Genomic DNA, 15,793 nt, shown 5'->3' with positions numbered 1-15,793 from the left:
AAATCCCAAGCTTTGAATTCTGGTGGATTTTAGGTGTATAATTTTAAATAAGACAACCCTGAATCTATTTTCTCTAGGGATGCCATGCAGTTGAAAGAGTTGATTAGCTTTTGTTGTGCTGTTATTCATGATCAGAAACTAGAAATATAAACCCTAATGAGGTAGAAATGGTTATGGAAGCCAATTTGTAAAATATCTTTCCTATCTCCCTCAGAGGATTGTTGGAAGAATCTAGAACTCATGAAAACATTCTATATACTGTGGGGCTTGAAAAGATACATGGTTTTCTGATTAATAAGAGGACGTTTGTGGTTCTCCTTCTGGCTCTCAGGTTTGGACAGTCAGAAGGGTTGTTGAGGTCAGATTACTTAACACGTAGTCTGCCTTTGGGAATGCCTCGCCTCTCCCTGGGATGTTGCCGGCAAATAAATACGTAGTGGCTCTCAAAATGTGGTTTGGGAATACCCACATAAGAAAAATGCAGAGTGGTTGTAAAAAAAAACAAAACAAAACATGTAGATCTCTTCAGACTTGCTGAATCAGAATTGCAGGGGTTGGGGGTTGGGGGGGAAGAATTGCTGGGGGATGGGTCTCAACAATCTGTATTTTCAACAAACTATCCAGTGGTTCTCAAATGGGAGTAATTTTGTCCCCACCCTCAGGGGGCATTTGGCAAAGTTTGCAGACATTTTTGGTTGTCACAACTGAGGTAGGGCATGGGAATTGAGGGCATGTTGTGGGCAGAGAACAGAGATGTTACTAAACATCCTAGGATGCACAGGACAGCCCTCCATGACAAAGAATTTTCCAGCCCAAAATGTCCATAGTGCTGAGGTTGAGAAATCCTGTTACACACAGAACAATTTAAAATCTGCTTTTCTAGCAGGTATCACCTATATTTGGCAATTTCAATTATTTAATGTATGTATTCATCATTTGTTTATATATTTTCAGAACTCTTTTTCAATGATCTTTACTGAAAAGGTAGAAAGATGTAGAATTTTAAGTATAATGTTGGGACTGGGATTAATTAGTTTGGGCTCATTTCTGGATTCTTTAAAAAAAAAATTCCTTAAAATTCTTCCACTGAAAGAATAGTAATCGAGATTTTAAGCTAGTTAGTTCTTTGCACACACTGAAAAAACTTTCTTAATTTGTAGTGGCCAAGAGGGTAATCTGACTTTAGGAAGAGTCAAATTTATAGAATATTTTAAAAATATAATTTAGTTTTGTTAGGTTCAAGGGCACAGAGATATTTTGTTGATGGCTTTCAGGGAGGAAGAGGTGGGCTATATACATCTTGAGAACTTTTTACATACAGATAACAATCATTTGTAATTAACAATTCATTGTTGAATGCAAACACTGCTGTTAAAGTGGTGATTGAAACAGTCGTTGTCCTTTACTCTCCAGTAGAAGAAACATTTTCTTCCTTTGCACTATTGATTTGCTAACAAATCTCTTTTATATTTGATGGGATAAAGATAAAATCTGCCCAGTTCTTCTAAAATATCCTAAATTCTTATAGTCCTTACAAGTGAACCACAACACCTATATTTATTCACTTTGCTTTCATTAAGCAAGAGGATTAGTATAATATAACAATCATCCTTATTACATATTTAAACCAAATTCAAGTTTAACTTCATAAGGTGTCTCCAGCAGATGTTATCTCATAATGATTTCTATGGTGACTTTCAGTTCTGAAAAGCCTTGAATCTCTAATGAAAATTTTCAAAGTAATATGATGGAATAGAAGCACTAAAACATACTTGGAGATAGAAATTGAAATCATTTTGGCTAAATGTATCAGGTTAGAAGTTGCCCTAGTTACTGATTGCTGCTATTAGATATTCCCCTTGTGCAAAGAAAGCCAGTTATTGATTTTTGAATTTGAATTTCTTTTGAAATAATTGATTGCCTCTATTGTAGATCCTTAGCTTATGAAAAACCAGTGTAATAGGAGTCACCTGCTTTTCTAATGCTTTCCTGATGTTTTGCCTAATTTACTTACCCCTGCTAGCCTAGAAGTTATTAGAATATACTCTTCATGGAGTGCATAAAATTAACGAGTGTCCCATTATGTACTGATGTAGTGACACTGTATTTCAGCTACTGTTAATGATGGCTTGATTTACCTTAATCAATTCATTTCAAAGTTGTAGTTCCTGGCATCTCAGTTCTATTTTTATGTCCATAAAATTTTATTTAATGACATTACTCAGAGACCTATATATATATGTAGGTCACTGGTTAAAAAGTAAATAAGGACAAACATTCAGCAGCATGGAAAAAAATCAGTGCATCGGTTGGACTCCTATTTGTCATTTTATTGTACAGTTTAAAAATTATTCCATGCTTTGTGAGAATTTGCAGTTCGATTGAGACTAGGCCTTGGTTGTTGATACCAAACAAATACAGTGTACACACTTGTGGAAATGCAATTAACTGGTTTGTTATACACAGTATTCTGTTTTAGTCCCGTCTGGGGAACGGCAGTTCAGGGCACTTCTGATGCTGACGACCCAGAATCAGGATCAGGATCCACAGGTTTAAGGATAGAGTCCCTATTCAGATACCCTTACTTTAGAAGCCAGTCACAAGTTCCGGGGGTCCTGAAGCCACTCACATTTCTGACCAACTGACTACCAATTAGGGAGTTCCCACAACCAAGTGCAAGTGCAAGTTTGATAATTCACTAGAACAACTCAACTCAGGAAAGCATTAGACTTATTATGTATATATATACACACACACACATATATATATACACATATACATATGTGTGTGTGTGTGTGTGTGTGTGTGTGTGTGTGTATGGCATACACATAGAGCAAAGTCTGAGAGGATCTTGAATACTGAGCTTCCATGCCTTCTACCTGAAGAATTGAGGTGGTTCACTCTCCCAGCATATCAATGTGATCACCAATCAGGAAAAGGTACCAGTGAATTTCACTATAAAGGCACAATTGATTAAATCAATGGCCAAGGTATTGAACTCAATCTGCAGTCTCCCACCCCTCCCTGGAGATTGACGGGGCTGAAAGTTCAACCCTGTAATTATTTGGTTGGACCTTCTGGTGACCAGCTCCAACCTGAAGCTACCTGGGAGTCCACAGGAGTCATCTGATCAGCATTGCAAAGACTCCTATCACTCAGGAATTTCTAAGAGTTTTTGAAACTCCTTATTAGAAACCTAAGGCAAAAAACAAATTATTATACTACCCACAAGTACACCAAATACATAAACAAGTAAATTGATTCAGTAAAAATTTGAGTGTCTACTGTGTACTAGGTGTTACTTTAGTAATGGACGAATAAAGCCACCTACCTGTATAAAACTATAAAACTCCTAGAAGGTAACATAGGAAAAAACCTAGACGACCTTGGGTGTGATAATGACTTTTTGGATATAATATCAAAGACACCATCCATGAAAGAAGGAATTGATAAGCTAGTTTATTAAAATTAAAAACTCCTGCTCTGTGAAAGGCAATGTCAGGAGAATGTGAAGGCAAGCCCCAGACTGAGAAAATATTTACAGAAGACACATCTCATACAGGCTGTTACACACACATATATAAAGAACCCTTCCAACAAAACGATAAGGAAACAAACAACCTGATTAAAAAATGGGTCCAACAGCTTCACAGATACCTCACCAAAGAGGATATACAGATGGCATGTAAGCACATGAAAAGATGCCTCACATCATATGTCATCAGGGAAATGCAAATTAAAATCACAATGAAATACCACTATATACATATTAGAATGGTATAAATTCCAAGCACTGACAGCACCAAACGCTGGCAAGGATACGGAACAACAGGAGCTCTCATTCATTGTTGTGGAAATACAACAGTGTATCCACTTTGAAAGAGAGTTTGGCAGTTAGTTACAAAACTAACATTGCCTTACCATCCAGCAGTCCTGCTCCTGGGTACGTACCCAGATGAACTGAAAACTTATGTCCACACAAAAACTTGCACACAGATGTCTATAGCAGCTTTATTCTTAAGTGCCAAAAGTTGAGAGCAACCAAGATATCCTTCAGTTAGGTGAGTGGATAAACTATGATATACCCAAACAATGGACAATTATCCAGCACTAAAAAGAAAGGAGCTATCAAACCATTAGGAAATGTGGAGGAATCTTAAATGCATATTGCTGAGTGAAAGAAGCTAATCTGAAAAGGCTACACACTATAGGAATCCAACCATATGACATTCTGCAAAAGGTAAAACTATGGAGACATTAAAAAGATCAGGGGTTGGGGGATGGATAGAGCACAGAGGATTTTTAGGGCAGTGAAAATATTCTGTATATTTTAATGATGGATACATGACATATATTTGTCCAAACCCCTAAAATATGCAACATCAAGAGTGAACTCTAATATAAACTATGGACTTGTGTAATTATGTGTCAACATAGGTTTTTAGGGCAGTGAAACTATTATGGTCCATACTATAATGATGTATATATATCATTATACATTTGTTAAAACCTGAAGAATATACAACACCCACAACTTAAGTCTAACGTAAACTGTGGACTTTGGGTAATAATGATGTGTCAGTGTATGTTTATCAGTTGTAACAAATGTACCCACTGTGGTGGCAGATCTTGGTAGTACAGGAGATAGTGTGTTGGTGGGGCAGATGGGGGTATATGGAAACTCCAGGTACTTTTGGCTACGTTTTGCTATGAACCTAAAATTTCTCTAAAAATAAAGTTATTAATTAAAAAAACCCTGAAAATGTATGCTTTCCTGAGCGGGTGTGCAGCTTTGCGGGGTTAATGTAGAATTTTCTAGGAGTTATCACAGAAGGTGGGCTGAGCCCTGAGATCAATAAGGTGGTATATCCACAAAGACCTGGAGTAAGCTTTTGCTTTTTTTGTGAATGGGTCTCAGTCTAGTTGGTACTGTTTATTGAGAATTCACTGTATGGAGAATCAAATCTAGAGCCTGGGTTTCTTTTCCATTTTTGGTGAAGCTGGTAGGAGGGAAAAACTGATGGAAATTTTTTGACAGCTTGTTCTATGAATGGTGAATAAGCATAAATTTATTTGTGGGGAGGAGGAAAAGAGTGTAGATGGTGCTTGGTCTTTAAAGCTTTACAGTTTTCTCTCCTTATATAGCTGGTTTTGCTGTCTTGGATAAATTAACTATGCGGCCAGATGTGAGACTTTTCCTTTGGTCCAGGAAGTTGAGCTAAAGCTCAAATTTGAGGAAAAAGTCTCTTGTACTCTAAATTCTAATGGAAGGTACCAATGATACACAGTATTTGGGTCCAAAAAAAGAATCTTTCCTTTTATTCTCTGGCTGGATGAATACTGAACAAAAGTCTATGTAGACCAAACCTGGTTCTGTACTCTGATTTTGTGAGAGAGCCTGATATGGGGTCCTCTGAAGTTGGAGGGCATTGATGAATTTAAAGACTAGTTCCCTCTTACACATTTCTGACGGCAGGAGAATTAAAGGAGCTTTCCGGCAGAGCTTAAAGGTATTCTAGAGTAACGTGGCAGGAGTTGGGGGTAACCTCATCCCTTTCCAGTTCTCCACAATCCTCAGACATCATAGAAGTGGACCTTGTAATATGCACGTCTCCCCCGTGGGGGAGTGGAGGTTAGAGGAGGGACATTGGGCTTTCAGACAGGTTCAGTGACAAGGAGTTGTTTTTTCCAACCTGGGGAGGCATTTTGGGTGTAGTCCACTGGCAGGAGAGCAAGGGAGGTCCGACTGCCCTTCTCTTGGGGGAATCCTCAGCAACTGAGGAGGGCTGGAGTGAAGTTGAACATTCTTGAGAAAGGCATTAGCGCCACTTTTGTAGACTGAGTAAAATCAGACCAAGTAGATCATGCCTCCCACCACGTATACCAACATAATGCTATCTCTGGGTCTCCTTTTCCTCTTTACAGAACCCAATACAGAAATCTAGACCTTGAAAAAAGTAGGAAAGACAGAACTTTACCCACGTTACTCCAAGCAGGCAGGGCCACTGCTGTAACTTGTACTGGGTAAGAGGAGGATCTTTAAATTGATATGAAGTTAAAACTGTGAACTAGATAGGACTAAGTTTTCATAACCGAAACTGTTGAGAACATTAAAGAAACTCTCTAAGGTGTAAAAAAAGATGGAAAAGGAGATAAGTATGACTCAAGGTGAGGGTTCTGTTGCTGAGTTATAAATCTTCACAAATTTAGTGGCTTAAAATGGCACGTGTTTATTATCTCCCAGTTTCCAGAGGATCAGGAGTGTGGGAATGACTTAACTGGGTCCTCAGCTCAGGATCTTACAAGACTGCAATCAATGTGTCAGACAGAATGCATTCTCCTCTGGAGCTCAGGATCTAATTCCAAGCTCAGTCAGGATGTTGGCAGAATTCAGTTCCTTACAGTTGTGGAATTCAGGCCCTCAGCTGCCCCTCTCTATAAGCAGTTCGCATCACGACTGTGTGCTTCTTCAAGGCCAGCCAGAAAGCAACTCTGCTGCTTCAGGAAGGGCCAAGACACTCTCTGAATGAACATCGATGATTGGGTCAAGCCCACCCGGATACTGTCCTTTAGAATAGCTTAAGGTCAACTGATAAGGAACTTTAATTGAATCTGGAAAGTACCTTCACCTTTGCAATATATCGTGACTCACCAGTGGGAGTGGCATCAATCATATTCACAGGTCCTAGCCACAGTCAAGAGGAAGGTTTTATACGTTGGGTGTGCCCCTGTGGGTGAGGATTCAGGGGCCATCTTAAAATTGAATTCTACCTGCCACAGAGTATGGAGTACAGTGACAAGTAAGATGGTGCATGCTTCACATACACTCAAATTCACTTTTATTTTAAACTCTACAGGCAAAACAAAGTACTGCTTAAGTTTATAGGCTACCAGTTTGTAACTCCTAGTGTAGATATGGGAAAAACTAAATCATTTCATGTTCATAATCCATTGAATTTTGACCCCCCTCAATAAACCTGTTACAAATAAGTAACTGGTAACCAATGGATAACTGGTCAGATTGAATAAGGTGTTTGTTCATATTGAACTAGTCCATGTGCAGTAAGTAATTTTGATAAAATGTATCTGACTGAACTCTTTCAAAAATCTGGAGATTGCAAGTTTTCTTACTAGTGATTTTAGAACCTTAGATATTTAATATCCACAGATGTACTCTGCTGAGTTAATGTCTCTCAAGTATCTTAACTCTATTCCTGAATGATAATGGAGAGATCTTATTGTTATTCTTACAATATCACCAGGTACCATTTTATTACTTAATGGATATCAATTATTTGAAAGTACATATTTAAGTAGGTGAAGGGAGAGTTGGAAGTTTATTTCAGGAGCAACAAAATAAAACCCGAGTCTGGGAATGATAATTGTGTGTTCAATGAATTTATTCTCTCTCGAAACAAAAATTTGTATTTATCTTTGCATTTTTTTTTTTTCTGGAAAGAAAAGGGTTAGCCACAGAAACTTTCCATAACTGATTTCTGCTAAGCCTTTCCTTAATTAAAATAATGTGTTTGTGACTACCAGCAGTTATTAAAAGCACATAATATAAATATCTTCTCATATTTATTGCTCCTCTTTGTTATTTAGAAAGAGCACTGGATTATTACCACATAATTTATTCCTTGATAATTCTCTTAATAAGGGAATAAACTTCAGGAAGTGCTTTTAAAAGACATTTTGGATGAAAAGTGTTAGTGAGAAGTTATAGACCTAGACAGCTTTTCCATTTCTTTGGATTTTATGTTTTTAATAATAGATTGAATAGTTAGTTGCCTGCTTGACAAGTTTATTGTCCTTATCCAGTTGCCAAGTGAGAAACATTTCCAAACTGACAGCAGGTATTAAAAACACCTACAAGTGATTCAAGCCATTAAGAAGTCATAAAACTTGAGATGGGGTGTGAGCTCGGCTTTGCTCTGTTAGCCAGGCTTTTTCTCAGAGCACAGGCCCCCCCCCCCCCCAGCTGTTGCAAGTTGAGGTAGCAGACATTTCAAGGTGAAAGCTCAATTTGTAACTGGAACTCCTAGGCTACTCCCCAAGCAACATAAAGTGTTTTCCTTATAAATATTTGAAGCTGACTCATTAGCTAATCTGATTAAGAACAAAGGGAGTCAGGGATTGCTCTGTATTCCTCTGAAAACATCCGAAGTGGTACTCGTAAAAAGCGGTTCTCTTGTGACTTACTGAACCCATATTTTTTCTTTTATATTTTGTTAGAGTCTCTAAAAGGTAGGTATCAGTTCAGATTTCTTTATAATGCTGATGCTTAACACTTGTTCTATCTTTGTTAAGAGTTGGGTTCATTTAAAAGGCTCTGGCCTCCGTTTGCTGAGAATTCCATACAAGGATTGTTGTAAACCCCAATCACCTACAGGGTCCAGGGAGATAATGTAAATATGTAAATCAAGAAGAGGGTTGTGAAAATAGGGAGTATGGGATCTGTTTCGAACAGGCCAGTGTTGGCCTAACCTAAATGCATGTTCAGATTTATTTTAAACACAGAAGCCAAATAAGACTGCTTAGGTGTATAAGCCATTAGTTTGAAATTAGTTGTTGATAAGACACCCAGATACTCCCACAGGATGAAAGGAAATGGGTTTAAACATGAGTACTTCTTGTAAAAGATTTAAAAATTTACCTACTGGGCTAAATTACCTCTTTACTTTAAAGCACATACATACAGTACTTTGAAGCATTGTTTGACTAGTCTTAGCAAGGACTTCAGCCTTTTTTGGAGTTGTAATATCCTACTCTTAGGTTTATCTCCGAACATTCCTTTAACTTTGCATCTGATAAGTACTACTTGGGAAATCTTTACATTAAAAATGAAAGATACATTTATTTTATGCTTTTTTTTAAAACTGGAAAAATAAGTGACTTTTTATTGAAAATGGTGAAAACACATATTTATGCTCCTTTGCAAATTTCTCTAAAGTAACAGTAATTACATTTTCTTTCTTTTTTTTTTTTTTTTTGAAGTACACGTCCACAAGAGCACAGGGAAAGGAGGGGCAGGTAACAGTGGGTGAGCGTTGGTAGGGTCTTACATTTTTTTGAAGATAGGAAGTGGACAGTTGGGTGGGAATGACAGAGTGGGAGAGGCTAAAATCTGAGGAAAGACAGAGGGCTGCTCACCAATGCCAGTTGATTGACCTGTCAAAACTGGAATAACTCAGAAATTCAAGGAACCAGGGCACTAGAAAGATGGAGGTGAAGGATGTGATGAAAACTGGGGATGGAGGGATCTTTAGAAGAGCTGAAAAGATAAGCTAAAATCCCTGTATCCCCATTCCTGTTCCACACAGTAATGTGATTAGCCTAGCCCTGTCCTCAAGACAACTGGCTATTTACTTTCAGGAGCAATCATATTCTGGACTCAGGGGCACCAGACATGTAAAGGGGAGAGGTGGAGGTGTTCTGCTGGAAACAGGTGTCTGGGTTTAAAGGTACTTATGGCTGGATAAATACCCCAGGCAGGAGATTGGAGGTTTAGGGAAACTAAATCCTCTGAGAGAGACACACAGATAGTGGTATTTGGGACTCCCTGACGAACCATGTAGCAGTGAAGCTCAACGGTCCCCAGAGTTTCTAGTGCATGTAAAAATTTTTACACAAATAGGTATGTAATAATTATTAAAATTCCAAGTAAATCGAAAAGCAGAGAAAATAACAGACCCGTGAATATTACCAAGATTAAAAAAAATGCTAATATTTGCCATATTAGCTTCAAAGTCTCCTCTTTATGAAGAATAAATTAGGTACTGTGAAGGTGGCATCACCTTTATTCTCAATTCCTTCCACTCCAGGGGTAACCACTTTCCTGAAATTATCCTGTATTATTCCCATGCATGTTTGTCTGTTTTTACTATATACATGTCCCCATAAATGTTATTGTTTTGTGTGTTTAAAAATATTTGTAAATGGTATTATCATTGTGTTTCTTGGGTTAACTCCAATAAATCATAATATATATATATATATATATATATATATATATATATCTCAATATCTTATCTATATATAAATCTTTATATTGAAATTGATATATATATCTTTTTAAAATGTTAATAAGCATTTTTTCTTTCTAAGTTGTAGTTGGCCTTTTAAATATTTGACCCTACTTAATGATTGTCTAATATTTTACAACTTCCCATTTTAATTTGTGGATGCTACTTATACCTTTATTTATGAGGATTTTCAAAGATACATACCTTAAAGCTCTTTACAGATTTCTTTTATCTCTGTTTTCTTAGACAGAAAACCTCTTATTTGTAGATATTGAGTACTAACTTACATGGTGCAGGTGTTTCTCTAAACTTTATTATTATACTTTATGAGCTCAACTTCCAGAAAAGGTTTCTCTTTTGTGTGCCTTGGGTTGGGTCAATTTCCGCATATAATGGTCTTATGGTTTGCTTCTCTTTTTCTCTCTTAATTTCTTATTTCCTTTCTCTGTTTCTTTTCCCCTTTCCTTTCTTTCCTCCCATTCGTTATCTTTTTTTTTTTTTTTTTTTTTTTAAGGAGAGATATTGCTCTTTTTAAACTATAGAGTTTTTCTTTTTTCCTTTCAAGCAGAGGCAGGTATTTAAAAAAAAATCTAAAGACCTTTTTTTAAAATTATTTATCATTTCTGGGTTTATACAGAAAAAGGAAGCTTTTAAAAATATACCTTCTTGACTGAGAAACCAAACCACTTTACTTTTATGTTAAAACTAACTGCATTAATACAAATGACAAGAAGATAAGGTACAAAAAGTTTTATTCTGTGGAAAGTTCTTTAATGGCAGATTGTCATTAAGATATTCCAGAGTGTGGGGTACATCAGAGAACCTATAGCTTTATATTTTAGTCTGAGAGATACACGTGAAGAAATGGTGATTGGAGAGACACATGAGGGAGTGATGTAGTGTATAGAGATAGTAATGTGAGAAGAACAAATAAAAATGTTTTCTTTTTTCTGCTAGGCCACAGGTTGCTGGATTTTGCATTTAAAAAAAACTATTATTATTATTTTTTTAGCAAAAGAATATTTTAGGTAGGCTTTAGGGGAACAGACCCCAGAATTCTTGATTCCAAGCAGGGGAAACAGTATATTATGTATGATGGTGTGAGGACAAAAGGATTAGTTGGGAAAACTTTTTTTCTTAATATTCTTCTTAGAATGGATGTGTAGAAATATGATAAATGATGTGTGCAAATAGAGTGAAAGTTCTCAATCGTTATAACTATTTGAAGATTTCCGGAGGGCATTTTTCTACATTTTCTAGTATGACTTGGATTATTGAAGTTTCGCAAAACTTACTGCAAAATATAGTTTATCTGTTAATTTTATATTTGAAGGTCCATATCTCTCTCTCTCTCTTTTTTTAAAAGACACATTTATTCAGCATGATCAGACTATTACATTTAGCAATCAACAGCATGGGTACCAAAAAAAAATAATCTACATTAAAACCATTTGTTGGAATGCTTTACACTTTCCACAGAACAGAAACTAAAATAACCTGTTATACAATTAGTCACAAATACCGTCCTCAAGTTTTTTGCCCATACACATGAGTATTGTCTAAAACATGTCTTCTTTGTAGCAGTGAGGCCCTGCCACCACTGTGCTTGGCCGAGTTCACAAATCTGTTGTAACCTGTAGCTTCCCCGTCCTTCCTCTGGCTCTCCTCTCCTGCTAAGCCTTGTCTCCTGGCAGTCATGAAAACCTCCTGTCACTGCCGTAGCTCCTGCTGCTGCCGGAACCACCACAGCCACCTTGGTTTCGTGGTTTGGCAAAGTATTGGCCTCCACCACCACAGGGGCCAGAGCTTCTGCCTCCAAAATTTCCTCCTTTCAGGGATCCAAAATTTGAGGATTGATTGTTGTAATTGCCAAAATCATTACAGCTTCCTCCACCTCCAAAGTTGCTTCCATCATTACCAGATCCGTTATAGCCATCCCCACCGCCACCATCCCCACCACCACCTCGACTGCCACCAAAGCCCCCTTGACCACTGAAGTTCCCTCCACGGCCAAAGTTATTCCCACCAAAACCACCTCCAAGACCACCACCAAAGTTTCCAGAACCACTTCAACCTCTTTGGCTGGATGAAGCACTAGCCATCTCTTGCTTAGATAGGGCTTTCCTTACTTCACAGTTGTGGCCATTCACAGTGTGGTATTTTTGAATGACAACCTTGTCTACAGAGTCATGGTCATCAAATGTTACAAAAGCAAAACCTCTCTTTTTGCCACTGCCTCGGTCAGTCATGATCTCAATCACTTCAATTTTCCCATACTGTTCAAAATAATCTCTTAGGTGGTGTACTTCAGTGTCTTCTTTAATGCCACCAACAAAAATATTTTTCATAGTTAAGTGGGCACCAGGTCTTTGAGAATCTTCTCTTGAGACAGCCCTTTTTTGGGCCACACCTTGTGTGGCCTTGCATTCATGGCTGCATCCACCTCCTCCACAGGGGCATACGTGACAAACCCAAAGACTCTGGAGTGCTTGGTGTTTGGATCTCTCATTACCACACAGTCTGTAAGTGTTCCCCATTGCTCAAAATGGCTCCTCAGACTCTCATCGGTTGTTTCAAAGCTCAAACCTCTGATGAAGAGCTTCCGCAGCTGTTCAGGGTCTTTGGGAGACTCTGACTTAGACATGACGGGGGTGGGAGGGGAGACTTTAACGATGCTTACTCGGCGGCGTCCATGGGCAAAAAGGAGTAATCTAACGAACGTATCTCTGAAGGTCCATATATGTCTTAAAACTCAATATAGACACCAGATTATATATTAAGGCCTTGTTCCTTAAAGTGATTTTCATACCCAACTCAACTCAATACATATTTATTTTAGTAGTTGCCTGTTATTTCCTATTTTTCATGTCACATACTTAGATAAAAAGAAATACCCTATCAGTAAGTGTGTGGCATTGCACCATTTTTATTAAACTCATTATATCCTTAGATGCAACTTCCAAAAGGATTGTAAAATAGTCAGTGTCCAGTTAGTTTAGAACAAGGTTAGAACAACCTCAACTAGGTCAATATAATAAGTACTCTGCATTCATAACAGAACTCTTATTTGGTTGAATGGAACCCACAAAATTCAGATACAGTGAAGGTCATTAAAACTTTTTTTTTTTTTTTTAAATAAAACTGTTTTCAAGTCCCCACGCAATGGTGTTGATAGGAAATTCTATATTACTTAATACTGGCTCCTTCTCTTTCTCCATTAGCCTGTAAGGATATTTTAGGGCTTAGGTGCACCAAAATGGCAATAGCCAGGTTAATTACTATTTTTATCACCATTGCCACAGTTGGGAACTTTGTGAGACACTGATATGCTCATATCTGGCCGTAGACATATGGCAGACATGGTAGTTGGGATATACAACAAGCTTGATTAAATGGAAACACTTGCTATTGTGTTCAGAATCCAAAGCATCCAGCAACTCCCTCTGTATCCGGGTTTCTGCATGCATCGAGTACATAAATCTATGGCTTTTGTAGAGCTTGCCTCTGTTTTTCAGGTCTTCAGGAATCTTGGTCTCTGAGTCATGTCATTCTTTCCCAGGATTCCAGCACTAGACACTTACTTACTTTTTTTAAAAAATTTTTTATTTAAATTCCAGTTAGTTAACATACAATATTAGTTTCAGGTATAGATTTAGTGATGCATCACTTATATGTAACACCTGGTGCTCATCACAAGTGCCCTCCTTAGTACCCATCACCCATTTAGCACATCCCCCTGCCCACTTCCTCTCCAGTAACCTTCAGTTTGTTCTCTATAGTTAAACCATTTTATCTTTGCCTCCCTCTCTTTTCTTTTCTTTCCCTTATGTTCATCTGTTTTGTTTCTTAAATTCCACGTATGAGTGAAATCATTGGGTATTTAAATTTCTCTAACTGAAGGCTCCTGGATGGCCCAGTGGGTTAAGTGTCAGGTCATGATCCCAGAATCCTGGGATAGAGTCAACATGGGCTCTCTACTCAGCAGGGAGTCTGCTTCTCCCTTTGCCCCCTCCCCACCCCTCAGTTGTACACATGAGCACTCTCGTGCTCTCTTGTGCATGTGCAAAAATAAATAAAATCTTTAAAAAAATTAAAATAAATTTCTCTGACTGACTTATTTCACTTAGCATAATTATTCTACCTCCATCCACATGGTTGGAAATGGCAAAATTTCATTCTTTTTTATGGCTAACTAATATTCACTTGTATATATGTACCACATCTTCTTTATTCATCAGTTGATGGACATTTGTGTGCTTAATCTTATGATCCAAGAGCTTAGTGGGTTTTTTTTTCCAGTTATGCCTATGAATCCTAAGGCAGCCAAAAACTTGACTCAAGGGCATAGGTAATAAGGAAATTAGACCATGGACACAAGTCTTGGCTGTTCTTCTAAGGTGAAGGTAAAAGAGAAAATCTGTTATTCTTTCTCTCCTGTACCAGCAAGACTAGGGTAGGAATTAATATCTCATATCCTGCCATAGAATTACTGTTCCATATGTGTAGATAATAAAAGGTTACCCTTTTTGAGCACTTGCCTTGTGTAGGAATGTATTTAGTGCTCTATATCTATTAACTTCACATATATTTACATTATATGTGTTAATTCATTTAATTTTCAAAAGAAGCCAGTGAAGTAGATACTGTTGTTAACATTTTATAGATAAGAAAATTGAGGCAGGGCGAGGTTGACCTACTTAGCCATGTTCTACACTGGTAGGTGGTAGAGGTGGGAATTGAACCTTGGCAGTGTGGTGATGGTGGTGTTGGGGCTCTTAATCACCATATAAGATGGTCTTCACAAAGATCTCCAACAAAGCCTGTTTGAATTTTAAAAGACCAGGTACTCTTCATTCATTGTTTTCTCTATTTGCCAGTGTGATAATCTTTATTTTTTTTCTTCAGTTGAATTTGACTTTCCAAGAACGAATATTTATTGAATACTTTCTGTGAGCCTGGTACTAACTACAGTTTTACCAATATTTGTTTTGACCCTCTGAGGCCTATCTTGTAAGCGATACTACTTCCGGTTTACAAATAGGAAGCTGAGATGAAGACTCATTATTATCTGTCATCCAGTCCTAAACCCTCAAGTAAAGATCTATTTTCTCCAATTATACACAGACAGCATTCTGCTTGCTCAATTTTATAGCACCTAGTTCTGGTAACATTTTCCTTATTTCCTTCCATTCTTATGCTTTCAGATTTCACTCTGCTCATCCTCAAGCAAGATTTTGAAAATTATTAAAACTGCCAGTGGAAAATAATTGAAATGTTTAGAAAGCACAATTTAAATTTTTTTTATTATGTTATATTAATCACTATACATTACATCATTAGTTTTTGATGTAGTGTTCCATGATTCATTGTTGCGTATAACACCCAGTGCTCCATGCAGTACGTGCCCTCTTTAATACCCATCACCAGGCTAACCCATCCTCCCACCCCCCTCCCCTCTAGAACCCTCAGTTTGTTTCTCAGGGTCCATAGTCTCTCATGGTTCGTCTCCCCCTCTGATATCCCCCCCCCCATTCTTCCCTTCCTGCCATCTTCTTCTTCTTCTCTTTTTTTTTAACATATAATGTATTATTTGTTTCAGAGGTACAGGTCTGTGATTCAACAGTCTTACACAATTGACAGTGCTCACCATAGCACATACCCTCCCCAATGTCTGTCACCCAGCCACCCCATCCCTCCCACCCCCCACCACTCCAGCAACCCTCAGTTTGTTTCCTGAGATTATCAGTGAGGTCATATGATACATGTCT

General features: G+C 37.7%; 1 pseudogene; it reads right to left on the bottom strand.

Moving 5' to 3' along the window:
* Window positions 1-11,719: 11,719 nt before the first annotated feature.
* LOC118551443 (heterogeneous nuclear ribonucleoprotein A1 pseudogene) lies at window positions 11,720-12,707 on the bottom strand (annotated as a pseudogene).
* Window positions 12,708-15,793: the final 3,086 nt, after the last annotated feature.

Source organism: Halichoerus grypus, chromosome 1, assembly GCF_964656455.1.
Source record: "Halichoerus grypus chromosome 1, mHalGry1.hap1.1, whole genome shotgun sequence".
Taxonomy (NCBI): Eukaryota; Metazoa; Chordata; class Mammalia; order Carnivora; family Phocidae; genus Halichoerus; species Halichoerus grypus.
The sequence above is the reverse complement of the archived record's forward strand: the minus strand, read 5'-3'. Positions and strand labels throughout refer to the sequence as shown.